The following is a 24,115-nucleotide window of genomic DNA, read 5'->3' on the forward strand; positions in this document are numbered from 1 at the left end:
TATATTCATTATCTAGTGTCTACGTTCGGCGTCCATCTTAATCTGAGTAAAGCACAGTTTTCCGACAAAGTGGCCGAACGGAGCAGCGCGCCAAGAGCAGCGTCTCCGATTCGTCCGGAAAGTAAAGCGCGGATCGGCGAGCCGTGGACCTCCAACGGTGACGACTGACTGGAGAGTGTAACGGTCTTCGAATGCAGCAGCGAGAATCGAAGACGAGCGGTTACCGTTGCGCGATCCACAAACTCTCGGGGGCCCGGCAGATATCTCCATGCACCACGTCGCGGCGGAGTCGTGTGCCGCTGTTTGCTTTCCATCGCCTGTTCTCGTTCCTTTGTCTGTCCGCCTTCGTTACGCGCATCGTGACCGCACACGAACGACTGATGATCTGAATATAGCTCGTACGACTGCTCATCACGAGAAGTACAGTAAAGCTCCATTCGTCGGAATAATAGAGGCACGCCGGGTCATATAACAGAATTTCTATTATAAGAGACCGTGGCGCAATTCGAGATGAATGCTCGCTATTAATTGGGCTAAGTTGCGCAATACGGCGGAAATAAGGACATTTTCAATAGAGAATCCGTACAATGAAAAAAAAGCCTCGATAATCCCATACGTATCACCATATGGTTCGCTCTAAGGATGTAACGATCGTTTCGCGAGTTACAATCTGCAAAGGTATTGCACATAAAACACACACGTGACACGTTTGCATACGCTTATACAACTCGGCATTCCTCCTCCTCTTCTTCTTCGGATATAGCTCTTTCATTATATCGGACCGCGCATAATGATGTCTGGATTCAACGGGGCGATACACGCGTACACAGCCCGCAAGTTACGAGATAGGAGCGTAAACCGAGCCTCGCAGAGACCGCCCCCGAATGGATTCGGGAACATTCTCTCTCTCTATTCATCAGCGGACGCGAATACCGTTGGCCGTGCCACAAATTCCGAGAAAGGGATATATTTCTCACTCGGATTCTCCACGGTGCAACGTATTATCTCGCGTGGCATCGCCCCTATGTGATAACGCTACTTAACGTGGATCCTAAAGCCGTTAACTCGCACGACGTGTCGAAAATGAATGGCGGCGTCCGGCTCGAGAGAAGACACGCTTTTTACATTCACCCGCACAAGCTCATCTCGAAACTCAAAGAGAAAGTTCGAATTACCGTTTAGCGGCTCGCGCCGCAATTTGACCGTGGATCAACCGTGAATAGCGCTGTTATCTAAGACTATTTCTCCCGTTATTTCTGGTCTCTGATATCTAACTTAAGCGATCGTACGAATACCGATTAACACCACGAGTCACGTATGCGATTATCGACGCGGATATCAAGTAGCGTGAAGCACTCATCTCGCAGCAGAGGCCTGACGCAAATCAACGTTTCAAATTAAACTACCTGCTGTGGTCGGAGTTAGAAAATGAAACGACGATGAGTCACTTATTTCAATAAAATCATAGACGTGACACGAATGCTCGACGAGACCGTAGCAATTTTCTAATTGGAGTGAGCACGTTGAGAGATTCACAGACAGGAGATATCAGATGCAAGGGATCTCCGCGTGAATTTTTATAACGGTATCAAAATTTCGTAAACGTATTTGAAGGATCTCAATCTGAAGCTATTATCACTTTTATTATAATTTATTATCACAATTTATTATAATTTACTATATTTGCAAAATTGACGCGTTTGTATGAACATCGTTGATCTCATATCTCCATCCAAGAAACTCTTTTTCTTTTCAATTAAGATTTATAAATAAAAAATGAGCTTTAACTTTCGCTATTCTGTGAGTATTAAACATAAGTGGGTCTAGTTTTTATCGTTATTCTTATTCTTATCTATTATTTTTTAATTAAATTATGTAGACTGCTTCCACTTTTTTTTAAATAGCTATTACAGTATTATTTTCACAAAAACATGTGAATGAATATGATGTATCTATATAACATGAGTATTAATAGAGCTTGGCTTTGTAAGTGCGCTAAGCTCAAGTGACAACGAATCAGTCATTCTTGCAGAAGCATTCAAAAGATATGTGTTCTATGAAATAAACACAGTAAAATCCTATTTACGAATTCTTTCGGAACGATAACCCCAGGCGACTGTGCTTCCGCGTCTCGAATATCGGCGATCGGGGTAACGATTAAGAGGATGGACCGATATTTGCGGTCGATCGCGAGACCGTAGTTCGAACGCGAATCATCTTTGTCACCGAGCGAGTCTCGGCCATAATCTATTCACAACGCCCAGCTGTTCTCCATCTTCCGCGTTCATTATTCTCACCGAGGAGAGGAATGCCGCAGTACGCCGCGCGTCCGGCATCTCGAGATATCAATAAGACGCAGCGGAATTCCTCCACCTGGGTCGCGGCGGATGGGCTAAATCGTCACGACGGTGACGAGGGACGAGCAGTTCCGTCGAGCAAACGACTCGCGTGATTCAAAATGGAAAAAAGATTCTGTGGTCTCGAGGACCGCTAAGCACAAGGCGGATGAGCGTGTGTGTGGGCAGTTATTCGGTTGGAAATTGCTCGAGAGATTGCCGTCTAACCAGGTCAAAGGCATGTAATATAAATAAACGCCGATCCTCGCGCGGTGTGTAATATCACCAGCAAGCGGATTATTCCACTTTTCCGGTGTCATCGTACCGATCGCGTATCAGATATCTTTATCACACCGGCATGCTCACATATAACATGAGTCGCGCGTATTCACAGTTGCCGGAATCGATTATCTCCGACGAGCCGTAAACGCAGATTTATCTCCAATCATTTCAGATATCAGGATTCGCGATGAGCGAAGCTCGCCGATAATTTATAGTTGCTCTGTCGTGCGACTGTCAGTGCGGATTAGTTTAATAACGGTCCCGGATACACGTTAAACGTCCTCCATTTATTATGACATCTCTGTACTCTCAGGAATGCGTGTGTCAATCTGTTTCAACGCTGTCTCCTCTTTATTTGCAGTCCTCAAAAATCAGTCGAGCCGAACAAACTATTTGGAACGAGAGATTCCTTTCGCGCTGTCGCACGCGGCCGTCCCCCCCGCGTTTCACGCGTCCCGATAATATATCTTCACCGCGGCGTCGATGACCCCCTTTCACGCCGTGTCTCGTTGCCCCGTACCGTTAATCGATCAATTTGCAAAGCGCACGTTTCGATCGGCGCCTCTTGCCTTTTGCCGTGTAGCCAGGCACGTTGCCGGCTTTGCAGATTGCACGACCTGATCCCGCGCGGCGTACGGGGCCCACTGATTATTACGTGTCCGCCTAATAGCCCCGAGCGAGCGAGGGTTCGATATTGATGACCCACTAGCACGGTTTATTATCCGCTACGAAGCGCAGCGGCGATTAGTTTCTTTAGCGAGTCGACCAAATGACGTTTCCACCGGCTGCGTGGTGTGCCATATGCATCTTCCGCGCGCATGATGTGTGTATGTATGGTGTGATTTGTGTTTACTTGTGTGAGGTAAGCATTTTACAGACTGGTGGAGCGATAGAGGACCGTAACACCGGAGATATGGACAATGGACACGAAGGAGTTTTAAGAGTTACGCGTAAAGTAATTCGTTTCAGAGGAATAATATGAATAGCGAAGAAATAGCCGGGATGAATTAACCAGATAAATTAGTATTCGCGTTTAGCTGCGAGATTCCGGGAACGTATTGAACGACGACTCGCAAGAAGTAGACATCGGACAAGGTTCTCGTGCGTATCCATTTCCGTTTTCAGCATCGGCGTCCAATTGCACTTTGTGCGCACGTCAAAGCGCGACGTAGCACGCGAGGCAGCCGCGCATATTGTGTTATTTTTAAATGCGCGAGGGCAATTAGTATATTCAAGCGAAAAACGCATCGGGGAAGAAACACCAGAGATAACACGAAATTATTACGGTCCGAGGTTCATTCTACAAGGCACTACTACTGCACTTATGTAATCGCGCGCGTGCAATGCGTTGCGTTGCGTTACGTTGCATTGCCCTGCGTTGCGTTGCGTTGCCTGCATGGCGTCGAGTATCGCCAGGAAGCGACTTTGAAACGTGCTAAGCGCTTTAATAACGAGCGTCGAACTGTCGCCGTTCTCCACACAGGTTCGTTCGCCCTTTACGCACCGTCTTACACGCGTTTGCGCGTACGGGAGCCTTGACCCGACACTCGACGCGCCGACCGATGAATAGAGCGCTCACATATGTCGGTTCACGATCCCGGGATTATACGCGCCGCACGTTATTGTTAGCGGATGGGAATTCACTTGCGAATTCATTTGCAAGCAAGCGCGCCGACCGTTATGCCATTCTTTAGAAAAAGCCGGCGCGAGCTGGACCTCGCTATGCATCATCCCGGACAGGTGACATATTTGCCTCCGACGTCGGAGAATGCGAACGAGCGTTTAAGCCGATTAAGATTAACGGTGTTAAGATTAGCAATTGTCTCGAGTGTCAACGATTGTCTTCAAGATTGAAATTTTATGTAAGGTAGAAGTAGGCAGAGCAATTTACGGATTGCAGATCCGTCCATTCTCATAGGCTGACGTGGATCGCGGTAGAGTTACAATCTGCGGAATTCTAATGATGCTTTCGTCGCGCGGAAAATCGAGGTCTCCTATACGTGCCGGTAAAAGTAACACACATGCTGAAGATTATCGCAGTGAATTGAATTTAGTTATCGCTCTATATACTTTTGTCGGAATTACTCGTTCGGAAACGTATAGCCATCATTCCCGATACTTTATTATTCCAGATACGTTTCGCGTGCCACTCGCGGGGAGTTAATTTCAAGCTACGTTCGGTCTATGTGATACTTCCTGCAGAGCCAGATGGACGAGCACCTGTATAGAAACGGGTAGTCAACCGAGATACAACCTGTTCGAACATCCCGCGGTATCTTCTGGGCGTTTCTTTTTACGATTATTGGTCTCATTCCTCTACTTGCTTCAAGCACGTAAGAGTGGCCGGTGTGACGGGAGCGCGTATGAGAAAGCGATCCCCTCGTCTTTGTCAGAGAAATCAAAAATATTAAACGTACGCCGCGCCAGGGAATCTTAAAACTCCGCCGCGAATAAAGAGGCGCGTACCTATAATTTCCTTAATAAGACAGGATATCTCTTCTTCAAGATATGAAGGTAACAAGATGTAACAAGAAATAAACGGCGATTTCCTTCCGCCGATAACGCAAAGTCGTCTTTTTGAGCAAGAGTTCGGAATCGCCGCCGATCACGCTACAGGTGGAGCATGGCTTTGACTTCTTTCCAGCTCGAAGGGGAGGATCGTGCGTATTCACACACGGCGTACTCGGCACGTATCGGCCTGTTTGTACGAGAGTAGTCGATGGAGATGGAAGGAGCGTGCAAGCTAAACGGAGTCTTGGTCAGGGCCGTTGGCAGCTCGGGGTCAACGGCCAGGCGGCGCCTGCAAGATCCTCCGTCGCTCGAGAGCGCAAGATAGTGGGGCAGGTCGCGCTTGCAACGACGTCAGGGAAAAAGGAAAACGAAGGTAGAGGAGGAGAACGCGAAAAACACACTCGCGGACTCGGATGCGCGCCGCGCGAGAAACCGTTCTTACGCCCCTTAGATACCGCGATATCTCGGCAGCCCGATGCAAAATCCTTTCTGACGAGGTAAACGATTTGCGAATAGACTTTAAGCACGGCTTAAGCAAAGCCTCGAAATTAATCTCACGCCGACGCAGCTGCCATCAACGTGTCATAATGGTCTCCGAGAAGCACTTACATCCCGACGCAGAGATTTTTACATTATTATTGTCGCATTTATGTGCATTTCCGTGTACCTCATTTGAGAATATTATTTCTTTCCGTTAATGCTATTTTATATTTAAAAATTGATATGCAAACTCGCAATAAATGTCTCAGAAAATTCACGTTATCGCGTGCATTCGATTCCCTTTCATTTAATCTGCTTCATTCTCGGCATAATGACATCTTATAGTTTTAATCGCAAGAATAATGTTTCCTCTTCCACGGCCTGTACCATCTCATAAAGATGCAACTTCATTAAACGAACGATACGTCGACTCATCGTAAAATTAAAAAAATCTCATTTGTGAGCGTCATCAAAGGGCGACAAAACGCACAGATTAAAGATATCTCGTCTCTCTTACTTAGGTCCAACGTCATGAATCTCACCGCGGCGATAAGGCAAAAACTGATCGTGGTTGGTGCTCTGATTGAAGCGACGTCGATGACGAAGATGACGAAGAGAAGCGAGCCGGTCACGCCGCGGTGATTTTGCACCTGGGGATAAAGTATTTTGTGTCCGGTTCCTCCCTTTCCTCGTTTAAATTGTCTATTGTCGCGATCTCCAATCTCGTCTATACGCTAATGGAATTTTCATATCGGGTGCCCCACGTGGAGGTAGGGCAATTACGAGAAACCAAGATACCGTGCCAATGATCGAGCAGCGCATCGCTCAAGCATACACTATAAGCGAAGGTCGCTCGGTGCAACATGACGGAATTGCAGGGAATCATTCGGGGCAGTCGGCCAATAAAACCGAGCGCTTTACAGCGATCGTGCGCAATGAGGTTTTCTAAAGACATTATACGATCGTGGAGGAAACGTAATAACCAAAGTAAATTGAGGTGTAACTAATAAGCATACGGTAGCCAAAAAAAAAAACAGAAACAATGCGAAAGATGTAAGTATCACATAAGATGATTGCGGAATATCATAAGAGGTAGCAGTTATAGAATTACAATGAGTTAATAATCAAAGAGCGAACCGGATCAATTTATAAAATATATGTGATATAATAATAAAAATATTGTTACGTTTTAAAAGAGTCTAATGATAAAAATCTGGACAATGATAGACATTAATTTACAGTATATAATAGACAGAAATGAATTAGCGAGTACAACTAGATATTTATCTTTTACATCGTCCATTTTTTAATTTTGTATGTGATATTTCGCGCTGAGCAGTTAAGCATCGCTGAATTTTATGGTTGGAGTTACCAGAATCTAAATTATATAAGAAAAACATGCGTTGTAAAAAGATACTCATTAGTAGAGACTAGTAATTATCAGCATAATAGCAGTTTTTAAATCAGTAACTTGCAAAGTTTTTGATCATAACCTAACAGCAAAATGTGAGAAGTGAATGTAGTACGCGGTCAGAATTGCTACGCGTAACGAGAATCGTAGGAAAATGTGTCTAGCAATTTTCATCTCGTTTGAGATTTAATCAAGATCGTGCAAGCTACAATATACTATGCGTAGATAATTAAAACGCAATTCGTAATTAAAGCACATTTCATAAGTAGTTACAACTACATAATGAGAGTAAATTTATAATTATACGTGACTTAAGTTCGCACATAGTTCTATTGCATATAATTTTGATCTCAGATTGTCCTAACAAAATCTTTTTGCTGAATATTATCTATCATAAAGCTGTCATATATATAACGAATTATATGAAAAAATAAAAATGAATAAACTCAATCTTGTTAATTTTGTATAAGCAAGATATTCCTATTAACTGTTATAAAGCTTAAGCAAATCAAAAGAAACCTAAATTTTTTTTCTTCACACGGAATGCCCGAACTGTGCAAAGCAGCAAAATTTCAAAACTCTCGTCACGTCGCTCGCACACGTGTAACATAAACGTCTGCATAATTCATCGAATTCCCATCCCACGTGTGTGATTCTTGGGCGGACATTACATCTACTTTGAAAGTAGTAAATGTTCAACCTACGTATTATGACAAGTGTTGCCTTTATAGCCTCGCAATATTCTTTTCTTTGGCAATACTAAATTGATAAAATGAAATTAATATGACATATTCAATTCGCATTTACAATTATAAAAGGAACTGCATTCATTAAAAAATATTATATACACATATACTAAAAAGAGCTGTGCTACTTTTAGAGGCAAATGATTCATAAATTTCGTGGAAGAATCTCTTTGTAGCGCGAACAGTATCGGAAGACGTTACGCTTCCCTGGCGTTGAACTCTCCAGATCGAGAACTGTTCCATCGCTGAAAGCTACCAGCTGGTAGCTTCATAAAACTCTCGCGGCACAATTGCTCAGCAAATAAATAGCATCCGAATAGATTTTAATTTACTGTTATAATATCTATAGTCATAATATCTGAATAGGAATAATTTACTTATACATTTTACTTTCTCGATCACAAGTCTGAAATTTATTTTAACTAATGTTTTGAGTATCTCGCGCGGTATTCTCTTTAATTTCATACTCTACTTAGAAAATATAACATTTATCAATTTCGCAAACAAGTGTCTGTCTTCTGACTCATAAGTTGAGCGGGTCGATGGACTGGCGATACACGAGCAACCAGAGGTACCAGCATGAATATTCGGGACACGTAAAACGAATATACGAAATTGGACGCTTAACTCGTTTTTTAAAACAACGCTTCTTTCTCGCTGAGCTATACAGGCATTTCATAGACATTGTACAGCTTCATTGGACTAAAGTTCGAAAAATCATTGAAAATTATTGAATAAATCATACGGATGAAGCTCAACATAGAAATGGCAATATTGCGGCATCAAAGTCTCTGTTATAGACGTCCATTTTCTCGCGTTCAACTAAGAATAATCTCTTCGACCTTGAAGAGCTATTCTATTCGAGCTCTCTCCCATTCGTTACACGCGTGCAGGGTTAATCCATGAACGCGCGAAGCAAATCAACGCCGTGAACGAGACCGAGAATCGAGCGGCGCGTACGCGTCACACGCCGCTTAAGAGAAATGAGTTTCGTTTTCGCGCCCTCGGTTACAGCCTCCGCACACTTGTCTCGCATTAAAAAAAAATCCCGTACTCTTGCGTACGTAGCCATTGGTATGTAACAATAACCCTTTGAAGCGCTGTAGTCACAACGTACAACCGTATCTTGTAGACGCCTACATGAAATACTAATAAAAATTAACAGTATTTCTTTTCTCCGAGATATAAGTATAAAATCGGGGAACACGGCGCGCATTATCGAATATTGAAAGAGATTTCAACATTGCGTTATTATTGAGATATATGAGGCCCGCGATAGGATGCATCTCGGCGGAATACAAGGGGATTAATCACCTCATCCTTGAGAGACACGAGAGACCTTCTCCCTGGGCGTAGCTTATGCGCTTTTGTAACGTCCGCGTGCTATTACCGCGCGGTTGCTCAACAGCTACGGCCCTGACTTTGAACCGAGCTCTCACCGTGGGAATGGCGGCCGCGAGAAGTGCCGGTGCGATCGACGAACTTATATTTTACATAGATAAGATTTATATTCTCGACATTATTCAAAATTTGCTTCCGATTTATTAAAAAAAAAAAAGGATTTAATCCTATTTTCGTCGAACGCAAATTATTATGTATCATATATCCACTTTCTTTCTCTTTTGGAGCACTGTGATAATAAAATCCTCACTGCTACACGGGATATATCGGTACGCTGCATCGCGCAATTCGAGGTCGATCGACTCGACGAACGTTCACCCAAGGCACCGCCGACGAGCCGGGACCTTCGCCGTGAACTTCTGCACGTTTTCCACGCGCAATCACTTCTCGAGATCTCGCGGAACCGAGATCCGCGGAATCGCGGTTAAGCGATCTTCCATCCGCAGACGTCTCGCACCCAACGAACCCGTTTGGTCGTTGACACTTTTTATCACGTCGGAGTACCCTGTCGGCCGTGCCTTCCGCGCGAGAACGAACGCGACACTTTTCGCACTAGTGTTAGCACCAAAATCCCACGTACCTTAGCCGGCTATCCACTGATACCGCGATCCCAGATCCTAGGTTTCACCCCGGTCTCTAATCACTTGATTAGTTCTAATCACTGGAACCGGTTTTTTTTCCCCCAAACTTTGTCAAGCCCGGAATGTCTCTGTCTTTCGAGCGAGGGTGGCGGAGATATCGGCGTACTTCGATGGTGATCTCTCCGCCAAAATTTTTCGACACCGCGCCGATCACACGCGACTTGAACACTTGACGTCCGATCGCTCTCTCGACGTAAGAAAAAAAAAAGACGCTCCTGTTAGCTGGACTGTCGGCACGGCTCTGTCTTCGAGGCAGCGCATCCGCCTGACTTTATAAACCGAGTGGGTCGAGTGGTGGGTCGCGGCTGGTTGCCGGCTATAACTGGAGAACGATTGGAGAACGCCGCTTAAAGGCGTCCACGGATTGGCCCGTAAATCTAGCGGTACCGCGAGACTCCATCCTGGGGGATCGACTGCCTCCGCGGAGCCGCGATGTTTCCATGCGTCTCTCTTCCTACGGCCCGGCTAGTTACCCGGCGTAATTAGGGAACAGTGACATTTTACCGTTTTTCCCTCTCTTTCTGTCCTGTTCCGTGTTTAAGGCCTCCTCGATCGTATTATCGATCGACCGATACGTCAAGAAAGAAAAATTAGACCGCGCGCGTCAGGCATATGGATTAAGTATAATAACAGTGGAAGTGTGGCACAAAATAAAAAGAAGTCGATTTTAAATTATGATATCGGTAAACTGTTCTTAATACTTTTTTCAAGGTAATAAAGAAAAATAAAATAAACTTTAATAAACCAAGAATTATTTAAAGTAAGTTAATGCATTAATTATATTAATTAATAATTTATTATTTAAAAGGAATTGCAATATTAGAACATGCCACACGGAACAAGTTTCAGACTTGAATATACATACTGATCAGCCTTACGGCATTTGACGCGAATAATTATGCTAATAATATTTTATTGCTCATTAACGCGACGTTTAACACGACGGATAGCTTATACTGTACATCATTTTCGATTGCGACATGCAGTGTATAAGAAACGATTTGCATTAATGTAAACCTGACGCTAAACAAATGTAAACGTGCCCGGTAGGCCACCATCGGTGCCGCAAACGTATAATTTCAGGCTACGAGCTAAAAAGCGACACAGAGTTCACAAACAGCACGAAGTGTAACCAACGACTTTTGCGAGGCATCACGAGAGAAGAGATGCCTCGTAACTTCGGCATCTATGCGGCACCGTAAACGTAATGGCAGTCGCGAACCGTCAGCCGTGAAACTGTTATTCACGAACTTGAACGGTGCGAAGGAGTCGATAGATTCAGACGCGATGGAATGCCAACAATCGACCGAAATAACGATCCTTTCTCTCCGAGTTTCGGGGTCGACGTAATTTTCGCTAACAAACTTTTCAAACTCTAGGCTGTACGGCATCTCGGTCTCCGGGATGCCATCTAGGAAATATATAACCCCTCAGGAAATTGTCTTGTGATTTATCTCAAGCTCGGTATAGAATTGCATGTGTGTACTTATACTCACGTAAAACATATTACTAGAATTTCAGAATATAATTTTAAACGTCAATTATTCATGGAAAATCCCGTAAATTATTTTTGGAAAAAGAGACAGAACCGTGTTATACATTTATATGTCGAGATTAAGTTTGTCCTTCGTTAACAGATTGATTCTCGCTTATGCTACTGGTCCGATTAATAGCGGGACGATCTGAATTTACGAGCTGTCGTTGAGCAGCGTATCTGGTTTACCAGAACGTACACCACTTTAATCGTTAGGCATACGAACCGATCGTTAACCGGATATTTATATCGTCGCTAGAATTGCAAACATTATGAGCCATATCAATCAACGCAAGGGGTTGATTTTTATTTGAATAAAAGGAAGCATCATTTTATCGCATCGTATCGCCTCGCCGCGTTCTCGCAACCGTTCGAACGGACTCGCTGTTAAAAGCGGTCGATTTCATGCTCGAAATAACTGTGAAGATTTGTACCAATCAGAGAAAGCACTCGCCGCTAATACAGCCGTAAAATTATGCCACATGTTATTGCTCAACATTGCGACTAAGATTAAACCTGGGGAAAATTTAATTGAAACTGAGGCCTCTTTCTCTTTCTCTCTCTCATTATCTTTCACGAATGTTGCAATCGTGAATGCATCTTAGAGTGCACGTAAAAGATTTGAGTTCCAATCTCTGCAATGAAATCCAAAGAGCCTGCGTTTAATGTTTACGTTTTAATGAAAATAACGCTCACGTATATGTATATACATACTTTCATATGTATATGTATATTGGATAATTTTCACTTACAGTGTGTTACGATTAATTGGACGAACGATTAAATTATGACACGTTTGACGAAGCTAAATATAGTCTTGCGATATTGCGGAGCGGTGCGCTTTGAGGATGTCGTTAAGAGTTGCAAAAGAGCAAGGAAACCCTGTGAACAATATTGCTGACTCGTTACCCCGTTGCCCACAGAATTTTTTTTTCTAAGAAAAACTCGAGGAGCAAATTGAAGATTCTCGCTTTAATACCAGTCGTTATACACACGCAAGCATCGTTACCGGCTCGCGCGGGAATTGTCAAAGGAAAATCTCCGAGGGAAACGCGGGTTCATCTACGTTTCCACGGGAGGTCGGCCATATTCACCATTCTAATTGCTTAAACAGGACAGAAGGCTAATGACGCGGATTTAAGAAAAGCTCTCACGGATGCGAAACAGATGAATATCAATTCACTTTTACTCCCCGCGGAGAAATATCATATCGCGGGTACGGAATGAGTCTGCAAAGAGTAAGAGCAATTTAATGAAGCCTGCATCAGAGATCTGTGTAAAGTTGATCATTCATAAAAAGAAAGGTAAACGCGAAAAAGAAGTGAATGGCACTTTCGTCGGGAACAAATCGGGTTACGACAATGACGAAGAGCCAAGATTTAACCGAGAGTTACCGCTAACCTTGGATAGCTACCATCGTTGATTATTCAACGGGTCTCTGTCTTGCGCGCCGTCACTAGGCTCTTCGTATGTCCCCCTCCCTCCCCCCCCCTCACCTTCCTTTCTAACTTAGAAGGTCCTGTGTCCGTCTCTTCTCTCTTTTGTTTTATCTTCACTCTTTTCTCTTTGGCCTAGGTATATAATAGTAGACGCTGTGCTGACTGTGTAACCATTAGAGGCAGGATCCCTTTACGGCTGATCCCTTCCTAGTAGTGATTTTCGTATTATTCCCTTTCTCTTCTTCTCAGGTATTCGTACTCGGCTCTCTTCGTTAACGAGTCTTTGCGGCGATTCTCAACAAAGATGATACCCGAGACGTACTTAAATGTCGGAAAGGAGAATTGCCAAAAAATAATTTGTTATACAAATGATAAAATCATATGGTTATGTTCCGAATTTAAATGACTTCAATAAGAAAGATTTTTATTTGAAAATTAATTAATTAACTTTACACTTAACACGGAGCTAATAAATTTGACAAAGCTTTGCAAAACTTTTTGGTAACATAAATCGCTACCTTGATGGCACAGCTAGATTATTACGCGACCTAGGACGAGTTTACGACGGTCGCCAACGTGAGCATCGACCATGAACAGAACCGTAGCACACGGACCAACCGAAATCAGCGAGGTTGGTCAGTCTAAGTGCCTAACTGTAGAATTTTATGCTCGGTGATCTAATGCGCGCATTAGCGGCGGTGTCCATGTGGTACTATGCAAATGGGCGTTCCTATAAATCAAGTTAGGTGTCTAACTGTAGAGTTTTATGGTTTGCTAGTCCCGCTCTAAAATGCGCACGACCGTTTCCGCGTTCAGACGCGGCGACGTACATGCCGCGCGGAATACGTTTTTATCTCTTAACATTTATCTGACGTAAATGTCGATGTGGATCATCTCGTGCAAGCCATTTGCCCGAGCCCTTTTTTTATTGCGACAATAATCGTACAAGCGGCTTAACTATCCTCGACGCGTTTTGGCGACGCGAAGGCAGGCACGCCCGTTTCCTTTTTATTATAATTTTCGCGATCATAAAACTTCCGCGCGGTTTTAGCCCCACGTACGGTCGGACAATGCCGAAGAAGAGCGTGAAATCACGACGGAACTACGGGATGCAATAAACTACGACTACCGTTTTCACGAGCTTACGCCGTAAATATTGCAACGGTACAAAGAAGATGTATAACACTGTTGTTAACAATATAATGAATGCGTGGTTTGTCGTAGGGGCGTTTGACTCGAACGGACAAGAAAGTACGACCGCTAGAGCGTAGAGCGAAATTACCCTTTTACAAAATCTGCGTAAGCAATTCTTGAATTTGCGGTTTTCTTATATATTTATAACCACGTAAGATCCGCGTAAGATCCGTGTCGAAGGTGTGCAGGATGAGGGTTGTGGGTCAGGCGTTATACCAAGGGAAACACTCGGAGAATTTTCTTTTGTAGATTACCGCTCTCTCTCTCTCTCTCACTTGTATAGACACTTGGAATAAATTTTATTTCTCAATCCTCGTGCGATGGCGTGCAAGATTCTTCGACCGGCACGATAAACTATATTAATAGCTCATTGTATAAATGCATCCTTAAAACGGCCGTATATATACGGATATACGGGCGCGTTTACCTGCACGCGACCATTATATCCCGCGCGAAAGTGTTACGCGCATTTACTTCGGCGAAAGGGATCAGGCGGCCGTGTTACGTCTTTCTCAGCATCATTCTCTCGCGCGGTGTCGATCGTGCGAAGTTATTCCGACGATGATCGGTAGGCCGAGGCGTCTAACTGTGGCATTTCGGTACTTTACGAGCTTGTTGCGCACGCGGCCGTGTGCGTGGGCGTGGAAAATGCGGCTGATCAGGCGTGCGGGGATCACGAAAGGAGCGTGTGTGGTGGCGCAGGGGTTATTGCGGGGTCAACTGCCTAACTGTGGTGCCCCTCAAGATTTTACGATCGTTTGTCTGCGTCGCGCGACTCGCGTTGCGTGGCGGATAAACGACCGCACTTGGCGCAGAGTGAGGCGACCTTCCCGCGGCGGAAGATTCCCTTACGGAGTTTCTCGATCCTCGGATCATTACGATAATGCGTAATTACGAGAGCGATAGAACTAGGCCGTTGCGTCCGCATCTTCCTTGCACGTGCATCCGCTTTAAAAAAAAAAAAGAGCAAAACATTGTTTATGCATTGTTAACGTTGAGAGATATTAAAGACGCGCTCTTCTCGTCACGGCGCACCGAGTCGTTAGACGTTACGGCAAAAACTGTAATACTTGCGAAGCGTCACCTTGAGCGGGTGCAACGTAGCGCGAGTGCAACAGCCGATCCCGCCACGCTCGTTAAGATCGGACGTTACACCATTGTTGTAGAACTCCGGCAACACATTTGATTCGCTCGATCGTTCGTTACGCGGCCGACGTGCAACGTCGAGGAAGCGAGTGTGTCAGAAGAAATAGCGAGACCTTTCAGTCACGGTTCTGCGATCCGCGAGAGAGACGCTTTAATCTTCAAATACTCACGCACCGAGGCGCGGGATTCACTTGTAATATTTCAGCTAGTTACGCGAATATGATCTCAGGTTATTACGTAGCGTCTATTTATCCGCTTCTTATCGCCATTTCCTTTCAATTTATGTTGTTACTTCTTACCGGCAATACCGGTGTAGTTTAACGATATCGGAAGTGAGGATATAATTCGAATTTGAGTTAGATAAAGTGTTTGAACTAGGTATTAGCAATTAATTAAAATCAATTAATTAAACAATATAGGTTTAGCTTGAATAGGTTTAATCTAATACTATAATCTCACGCATTTGATTTATTTCTAACTGTAAAAAGTAAAACTTGGAAAGAGCTTGACGCTTTATCCCCAGCATCAACGATGAATAAGAAGAGATCGAGCTAACTAAATTTATCACGGTTTGCTGAAAAAGGACAATCTAATCTAATGAGACGTCTCTAGCGTGATGAGGAGTCCGTCGAATACCTTCATTCGAATACCTTCTACGTCTTCCTGTCTTGGCGTCTATAATAGAATAGATGAGCACATGGTCTGATCAACGAGAGTTATGGCTGATTAACTGGAGTGCCTGGCGATGCAATAAAGTCGCCCGGTCTTGGAATGAGTCTAACTAATACAATTTATCGCGCCCCGGGTTCACGTTTGGAATTATTAGAGAGCATCTTTAGATCATACATATATTGTCGGCAACAACGCTGTTGTTGCCGAGAGCCCGCGGGAACGGAGATGCGGTAACGCGATGGTAATTGAATTTACAACGCCTATCCACATTTGGCTGGTTGCATCCGCGCCGCGGAGGTCTCTTAATTTGCGTACGCAAACTGGTTTTGCGAAACGTTACTCGCGATTAACGCATCATATTCGGGATCTTTATTTCCGCGCGGCGCAAACTCGCGACTCACGAAGCCACATCGCCGTTTGTGGAACAGAACGGAAAGGAATGTTGCTGCAAGAAGTCCCGGAAGTGTTGCGAGAGCCAGATGCTTTGGGCGCGTAATCGGGTAATCGAATATACCATCGCGGCCCGATAACAATCGATCACCGTTAAGCCGTACCCACCTGCCGAGAGCCTGAATTCTCACGCTCGCGCACCTAGCACATGGACGAGAAGGACGTTGGGATAGAACGCTGCGTTCTTTCGCGAACGGGGAGCCGCGAATAATCGAAAGGAGCGACGACGGCGCGCTTCCTATCGCGGCGAGGAGACTTTTTGTCGTCCAGTCAAGACAATTCGTTCCGCGCCGCGAATCGCGCTTCATGCCTGTCGTTTCAGGACGCCCAGAAAAAGAATGCCGTCTCCCCGTACGAATCGGCACGAGCGATCGGTTCGTGAAGCGAACTGATTCGATCGATCGATCCTTCTTTGTGGCTATGAAATTGGGATGAGATTGTCGACGGGTAACCGCGGCGTTTTCGGAACGGGCCACCGTATCGGTTTTATGATTAGATGATCGCTCGATGTGTCCCGATACCGTTAGAAAACAGAGACACCTCACGAAATCGTAGAGACGAAAGGCCTCCGCAACGGGAATCTCCCCGTGATGAGTGTGGGATTCTGGCGAGGTAAAGGAAGTAAAATTAAAAAGAATAAGGTAGAATTCGCTGTGTGCTTATATATATAATTCGCGTATATGATATTATGGAGGTAGCTGTTCTGCAACTTTGTTCCGCGGTTTATTGTCACCAGCGGTCCGCTAAGGAGCGTGAAACTACTACATGTAGACTCTAAACCAATGGCTATGTACTATTACTATCGATAAAGATTAGAAGATCGTAGATTAGAGTCGGAATCATTCGTATTTCTTGGGCGCAAAATGTCTGAGATAGGAATATACATCGATCGAACATTAATAATTTAACGTCAGAGATAGATGCGACCAGAAAGTGACTAGGCAAGTTCTGCGATCGTCAGATGGGAGTTATGTCGTTATCGAAAATCATGTTCTGATACATAGATATCTTAAAAAAGAGTAAAATGTAAAAGTTGCAATATTAAATCAGGTGAGAATTTCAATTTATTGAAATATGTTGAAAGACTGATTTAATAATACAAAAAAAAAATAATAATTAAGTCAAAAATCAACAGAAATGAAAGAACTATTTTGGAATCATTCGTTAGTAAAATTAAAAATATTTCTACATATAATAAAATATTAATATGTATTATAATGTTATTCAAGAAGTATAATTGCAATTACATTTAATAAATCAATTAAATTTTATTCAATAGGCTATCAATGCGCGAATAAAAATTTATTTTTATAAACTTTTCGTATACTATATACTCATATGTGTATAATGCTGTTTTCACGGTTAGGGGGTTAAATAATGTAACGAGAATTTGATGAAAAATTCAGAGTAACAAATTATTTTCTTGATATCATCTCTATCAGATGATATCATCGTTCCTGCATACCCCGGCGACTTATCATCAATTCCCTTCGTCATGACGGAAATGGCATGAGCCGACAGGGACCGCCGGCGAAAGGAACAACCCATTTAGATATTCCCCGCCGATTCTCCTTCAGCTAGTCGTTCCTCACGATTTCTTAGTTCCTTCGCATAAGTTTCCTCCTCCGCTTCGTCCTCCCACACCCACCCCCGCTCGCAATCACTATATTTTAGTTCGCGTCCGTTCGAAAGGCATTGACTCTTCCCGTGCGGCAGCCAATGGAGTACCAGGCGGCTTTCCACTCTTCTGGGTTCAGGGCCGGTCAAGGACTCGCGCGCAATGTTGGCACTACGTTGGCGCAGGTTACAAGGCGCGAAGAGAAGGCTTCAGAAAGGGAGGTTTGCGACCATCTAGATCACCCTGTCATTTTCGCTAACCGACGAGCTTGACGCTCAATATTTCGCGAAGGTCGTCACCAGCGATAATTACGGTCATTACTCATTATTACTCATTATACCGTGAATTACCGAGCAGTAAGCAACTTTACTGACACTTGCCAGCCCATGGACGTTACTGTGGCGCACAATGCCGTAATTCGGTGCAAAAACACCATCGATATCACCGCGAATCCTGGAAGGATCCGATTCTGCCGGCGGATTATTCCGGTTACGGTGGATGCGGACGGCGCTTAGTTATTAAGTCCGTTGTAGGTTCAAATGAAGGTTCCGTTTTTGCCCGAGACGGAGGCGATGGTCACGAGCAAGCAGTGACCGCGAAGGACGCGGAAGATGGGGGCTTCCCCCTCATTATTTTCCCGCAGATCGTATCCCTCCGGGGGATCCTTGGGTTTCGTCGAACGGTGAAGGGCAAATCTTTCTTTCGACCGACAATTATTTTTCTCTTTTTCGGTTGCTATTTTTGCCGGTGCTCGTTCTTTCCGTCGTCGCGGCCGCGGCCGCGCCGCGCGCGGATGCGATAAAGACTTTAAAGCACGTCGCTCTCTTATCTAGTTTCATTACAATTATCTCCCGCACTAATCTTCCCAATGACTTCCGCTCTGTCCCCATCGTTCTCACATTCTAACGTTAGTCTTTCGTAGCGCCTCGCTGCACGCAATAAACACCGAAGATCGATTCATCGAACACGCGGGGCGACGACCGTTCAACAAGTTTTCCTTCCCCCCGCTACGGCACTCTCGCGTTTAGCATATCCGTTCTTATCTCATCGCATCTGTGAAGTAACGTAGCCGCGTATCATATATCGGTGTAATTATTGTGTAGGTACGCCGCGAGAAACTACGCGTCCTATGTACTTAACGCCTTCTTCACTTCATCGACGACGAAAATGACTGCAACGTGTGACGGGAATAAGCCAGCTTGATTGGTTCCGTGTCATTACTGACCTTTTTTCACTTACTAATTTCGCGTCAGGGTGATGACAAAAAAATTGATTTTATACAATGGCACATTCACAAGATGGGTGTGCAAATTATTTGTAATCTCGCGGCCCAAGCTGAGTGGAAATAATTGATTATTTTCCGGCTGTCGCTCGGTAAACGCCTGAGAGAGCTATATATCCAATCGAAGCTCCCTCAAAGCTCGATAAATCCGCCTTCATGGCAATTTCATCGCGCCATCGACGATTCATTATTATCTCCGGCGTACTGCCCACGTTTTTTCATACGTCCCGAGAGTCGTTTGTGCGTTACCCCCATAAATAAAACCCCCTCCATGAGGTCACCACGTCGAACTAGACGATAATTGCTCCGCATTCCGCATGATTCGTTGGCACCTGCACACGTCCACATGCACTCACTCGGGGAAGCGTGTGACATGCACCGAGCATCTCATATGAGCACGTAATAACAGGCTCGCAAGAAACGTGGCGGTCATTCTGGTCTTTCTCCCTTTTCATCGAACCGTCGTCCGCATCGAACTGCCTCATTTTCACGCACGATGTTCCTCTACCCCCCCCCCCCCCTGCTCCCCCGTCCACCCCTCGCGTCGCTCGCTTTTCTACGGCGGGTCTAAAGGTGATTTCCTCGCCAAGGTCACGCAGTCTACCGCCGCGGAACGAGTCTATTTATAGGACGCGGCTGCAGCATCGCGGCTGCAGCTTCTATCCGTTCCTCCATAGGCAGAGAGGGCCGTTCCGCCATACGCGCGGCAGCGTTTTAGACGATACGGGCGATCGAGCGCTGCCGTTGTTACGCATAGGTAGCATAAACCGAGCATGAAAATGACCCGGAAGAGCTGTCTTAAAAAACCGACGACCGCCGTCGTCGCGGCGGCTCGGCAAAGGCTAGGACGAGCTAGGAAAGAGGATGATGCTGGTGCATTCCGGACGAGCGCGGAAATCGGTTATGCGCTCGCCCGAGAAGCTACGAAATCGCTTCTCTATGCGCCAATCCGTTCCACGAAGGAAAATGCTCCTTTCGATTCAAAGGAAGAAGAAACACGATAACCTGTCCACGCGAATGCGCCAGTGCGAGTTGCCAGTGCGGAGTGATGAATGCGGAGTTTTAGCGAGAGAATGCCCTACCTCGACTGTTCCTGCGCCAATCGCGCGGCGGCTCAGATTGTATCCTTCTGTGTGGAGCAACGGTGGCATTTTTTTTCCAACGCGAGAACGCTCAATAGAGTTATTGTCAGTAGCCGCGAGGATGGCAGAGAAGGACTTCCGTTTTAGATTCCACTGATAGCGCGCGCCTTCAAGCTTACAGCTTGGTGCGCATGGTAAGGATTTATGATTACAATGGCTTGGTGGGATTTACGATTCGCCGCTGATACGTCGCGATCTACTTTGTGGCAAATTGCACGAGATTATTACGAAAAGGGTATGATGAACGCCGCAGGAATATACGGAAGAGACGAGAGGCGTTGCGATAACGTACGACTGCCATTACTCAAAATTATTGCTGTTTAAAAGGTTGTTGCTTCAGCTCTACGACTCATGCGAGAAAATGGTGTTTACACAGCGCTGAGCGTAAAAACTTAAAGCAAACTTGTCCGGGCACCGCTTCCGAGGCCCCATAATCCACCTTGCACTCCACCGTGTACCTTCGCGACTTCTGACATTACGTAACGTGACGCAAAGCAAACTCTCGGGAGCCTCTCAGGTGCACTTTGTTATTCAGCGATTCTGTACGGTTTGCAACGCGTGCAACGCGTACATGCACACGTGGCTGGCGCGCGCGCGCATGCGGCAGTCAGTAGCAACGGCAAATACTCCAGTATAAAACGTCGCGCGGCATCGTAAGAGCGCTTCTGGGTAATGCGCAATAACTTTGTTGCGTTCTATCACGGCCCGGAAGCTCCGGTTGGTATGCACTCTCCACTTCATCGAGTCCCGCTTACGTGCCTCTCCGCTCCGCGAAAGGAAACGCTCGTTTGTAATGCCCGATTCCGAGAGGAGCGCGATATCCTGTCGGGTTGGTTGCCACCGGCTAACAAATGCGAAAAGTTTTAGCTATCCGTTTCTCGCTCGCTCGCTCGCTCGCTCGCGTAAGCGTCTCGCGAAGATTACGGGTTTTGCAAATTACGCGTTTTGATTAATGAAAATGCACGACTCGCGCGCCGCCTCCTCGCGCAAAAATTCACGCGGACACTCTACTCCGTTGCGCCGTATATATGCTAATATTACACGAGTTAACATCCACGATATTTAATTTACGTCGTCGTGATTATTGCGCGTAACGCGTCCCGCGGACGCTATCAGTGCAAACCGCTGGACGTCGTTACCTTCCGCGATTGGTTTATTTCTAATGACGTCTTCCGCTCGCGGATTAACTTGCGCAATCTCTGCGCACAGGATACTACTGTCCACCGAAGAGATCATTTGCAATAGTTAATTAATCGTTTAATAGTAGCTAGAATCCAGCTTAATACAAGATAACGACGTTAATTGAATTAAGTGAGAAGGGGAGTTACCCTGATTTATCAGTAACTTCTGTACAACAAATTATTCAAGTATCGAAGAGCACGATACATCAAGATATGCGAAAGTGTGCAAACTTTCTATGATCTATAACGACGGCATGCGTCACATAAATCGATCTGCGCGTACGTGCGTATTGGTCATATCTGCAATATCTCAGACGTATCATTTCGCCTCGCGCTCGCTGTCGTTTCGAATTTCACGGTTCCGCGTCGGACGCGTCGATATCACCCGCTAAAACTATCCTCCGACTATTCTCGATCATCCGTTCGAACGAAGATCGAGAGATCCGATGATTTGCTCGAGCCTTTAAACATCACGTCGCAGCCGTCACGTTGAATACCGGCACGTCTGACGCAGCTGGTCGCAACTCCTCTTGTCACGGTAGACCGCAGATCACCGGTTTCCCTTCTCCGCCTGAAATCCACCCAATCGATTCCAGCAAGCAATGACACGCGTCAACGCGGGAGTACATTGTTTTATAAAGACGCAAAACACCTTTGTAATAAGGCACCGCAGGAAACGGCGAGTAAATAAGTGCATTTCTTTCCTCTCTCTCTCTCTCTCTTCCGCCACCGCGTGTTATTGGATCTTAACATTTTTCCACCGATCATAAACGCTTATCTTTACAACACATAAAAAACATTTCAGAGAATCCAAATCCTCTTGTATCAGTTTAATAAAATGTAAGAATTTATTATTTACAGTTGCAACAATTGAGATCTGAAGACTGAAAACTAAAAATTGAAACAGTCTCAATGAAGAGACGGTGGGTTGATTATTACCGTATGACTCATTTGCACCGGGTAAGAGATCATAAAATGAAGAAATTAAAATGATTCATAGTCGTGGTTGAGAATAATTCTGTGGAGATTGGTAAAATGATATATCGTGAGAAGTAAATTTTCTTAGTAAATTATTGTCATAGGGAATTAAGCGCGATATTCAAAGAGAGTCAGAAGAAAATCTCGCTTTAAAAAAAAAGCAAATTGAATTCCTTGTTACCTCATAAAGACACGATTTTAATAAATTTAATTAATGTATTTAGTATCCTGAGCGATAGATTTCAAATCTATTAAAGTGTCAACGAGAGAAAGAGAGAGAGAGAGAGAGAGAGAGAGAGAGAGAACTTGTTTATACAGCTTGCTATTTGATCAGTAGCATGAACTCGTCTCAATATCCTGCACGTAAAACGATCCGACTAGTTACTTTTCTCTCTCTTTCCTTTTTCATCTTCGTGTCAGAAGCTCCTCTTTCCTTCGATGACGCGTATCGAAAAGAAGCAGCTGCACGGTAGCTTCTTAGTAGTCGCCTGGCAATTAGCGGGCATGAAACGCGAGTATTAAGTTTATCGAATCATTTATCGGCCTTACACGATTAGTCGATAAGTTGCTCTTTTCAACGTTTCACGATAGCGGTTTACCGTGGTTTCGTTCCCGGATAGCCTCCCTTGGCCCTCCTAGAAGAAGATTGCTTTTCAACCGCATTCTCCCTTCATTAGCCTCGGCGTAACGAAGGGAAAAGTACAGAGGGGCGTAAGCAGCCATGGCTATCTTCATAAATCTTCCTGGACGCGCGGCGATATCAGCTGTGTAATTGTTTCTTGCGAAGAAAGTTATAGCGACCATTTCTAATGATGACTGATGAGGCTTAATTCAGTAACCATCTTCGAGACGCACACAGAACACCACATAAATAAGCCATGCATTATAGATAATTATTTACTGGAAAAATCTGATTAGCTTAATTTGTCAGAAGTCACTAATTTTACTTAAACCATCTGTCGCGATTTTCGATCAAGTCTTGCACGTCTTTCTTGAATGTGTTAACTCCTTCGAAGATTGAACTCTACAGATTTTTTGTTCTAAATTGCCTTGATCTGTAATTGGTAGTAATTGGCGGAATTCTAACGTAATAAAAAGTTTCATTCAATTATCTCAACTAGCGTATTGTCGCCTTCTCGTTAATTCCTGTTGCTTCTTTCGCTATACACGTTTACCTTCGAAGCAATTTCAAGGGAACAATCTACAGAAAAAGTCGAACTAACGAAGACACTTGTCTGACTATCCTAACAATTCTGTGTCGTGTCCATTTCAAGCTGCTAACTTACCTCGTTTCACTTTTCCAATTGACAACTGTCGTCAATCTTTATAACGAGAAGCGAATTCAACAAAATGTTCTTTTGTCTCGAGCGAAGAGAACCGGGACATAAATTTATATCCATGATATCATGGAAATAAATAATAACTAACTTCCATGATCGAAATAAAATATCAATGCCAATTCTATATAAGGATCGAGAGTAAAAAGAATAGAATAGCGAAACAAAAAGCACTGTGTATAACAAATTCACCAAGAAAGATACGCGACAACATGCCATAAATTTCACCCAATATCGTTGTCAAGAATAATCTTTGAGAAGAGGGGAAAAAATACAAGGCACAGAAAAACGATCGCTCGCGGGACTACTAATTTCGCTCGTCCAGCCTTTCAGT

General features: G+C 44.6%; 1 protein-coding gene across 4 annotated transcripts in view; it reads right to left on the minus strand.

The window, feature by feature from the left end:
• LOC105450054 overlaps positions 1–24,115 on the minus strand; it is a 67,359-nt gene that overhangs the window by 26,568 nt on the left and 16,676 nt on the right. The window contains exon 1 of one of the 4 annotated variants that reach the window (XM_011689659.1): positions 9,748–10,045. The exons of the other annotated variants lie outside the window; for them this stretch is intronic. The gene's annotated coding sequence lies outside the window, so the exon portion shown is untranslated. Of the gene's footprint in view, positions 1–9,747; positions 10,046–24,115 lie in introns of those variants that run through there. 4 annotated transcript variants of the gene reach the window in all.

The sequence above is a fragment of the Wasmannia auropunctata genome, unplaced genomic scaffold (assembly GCF_000956235.1).
Source record: "Wasmannia auropunctata unplaced genomic scaffold, wasmannia.A_1.0 LD336069.1, whole genome shotgun sequence".
Taxonomy (NCBI): Eukaryota; Metazoa; Arthropoda; class Insecta; order Hymenoptera; family Formicidae; genus Wasmannia; species Wasmannia auropunctata.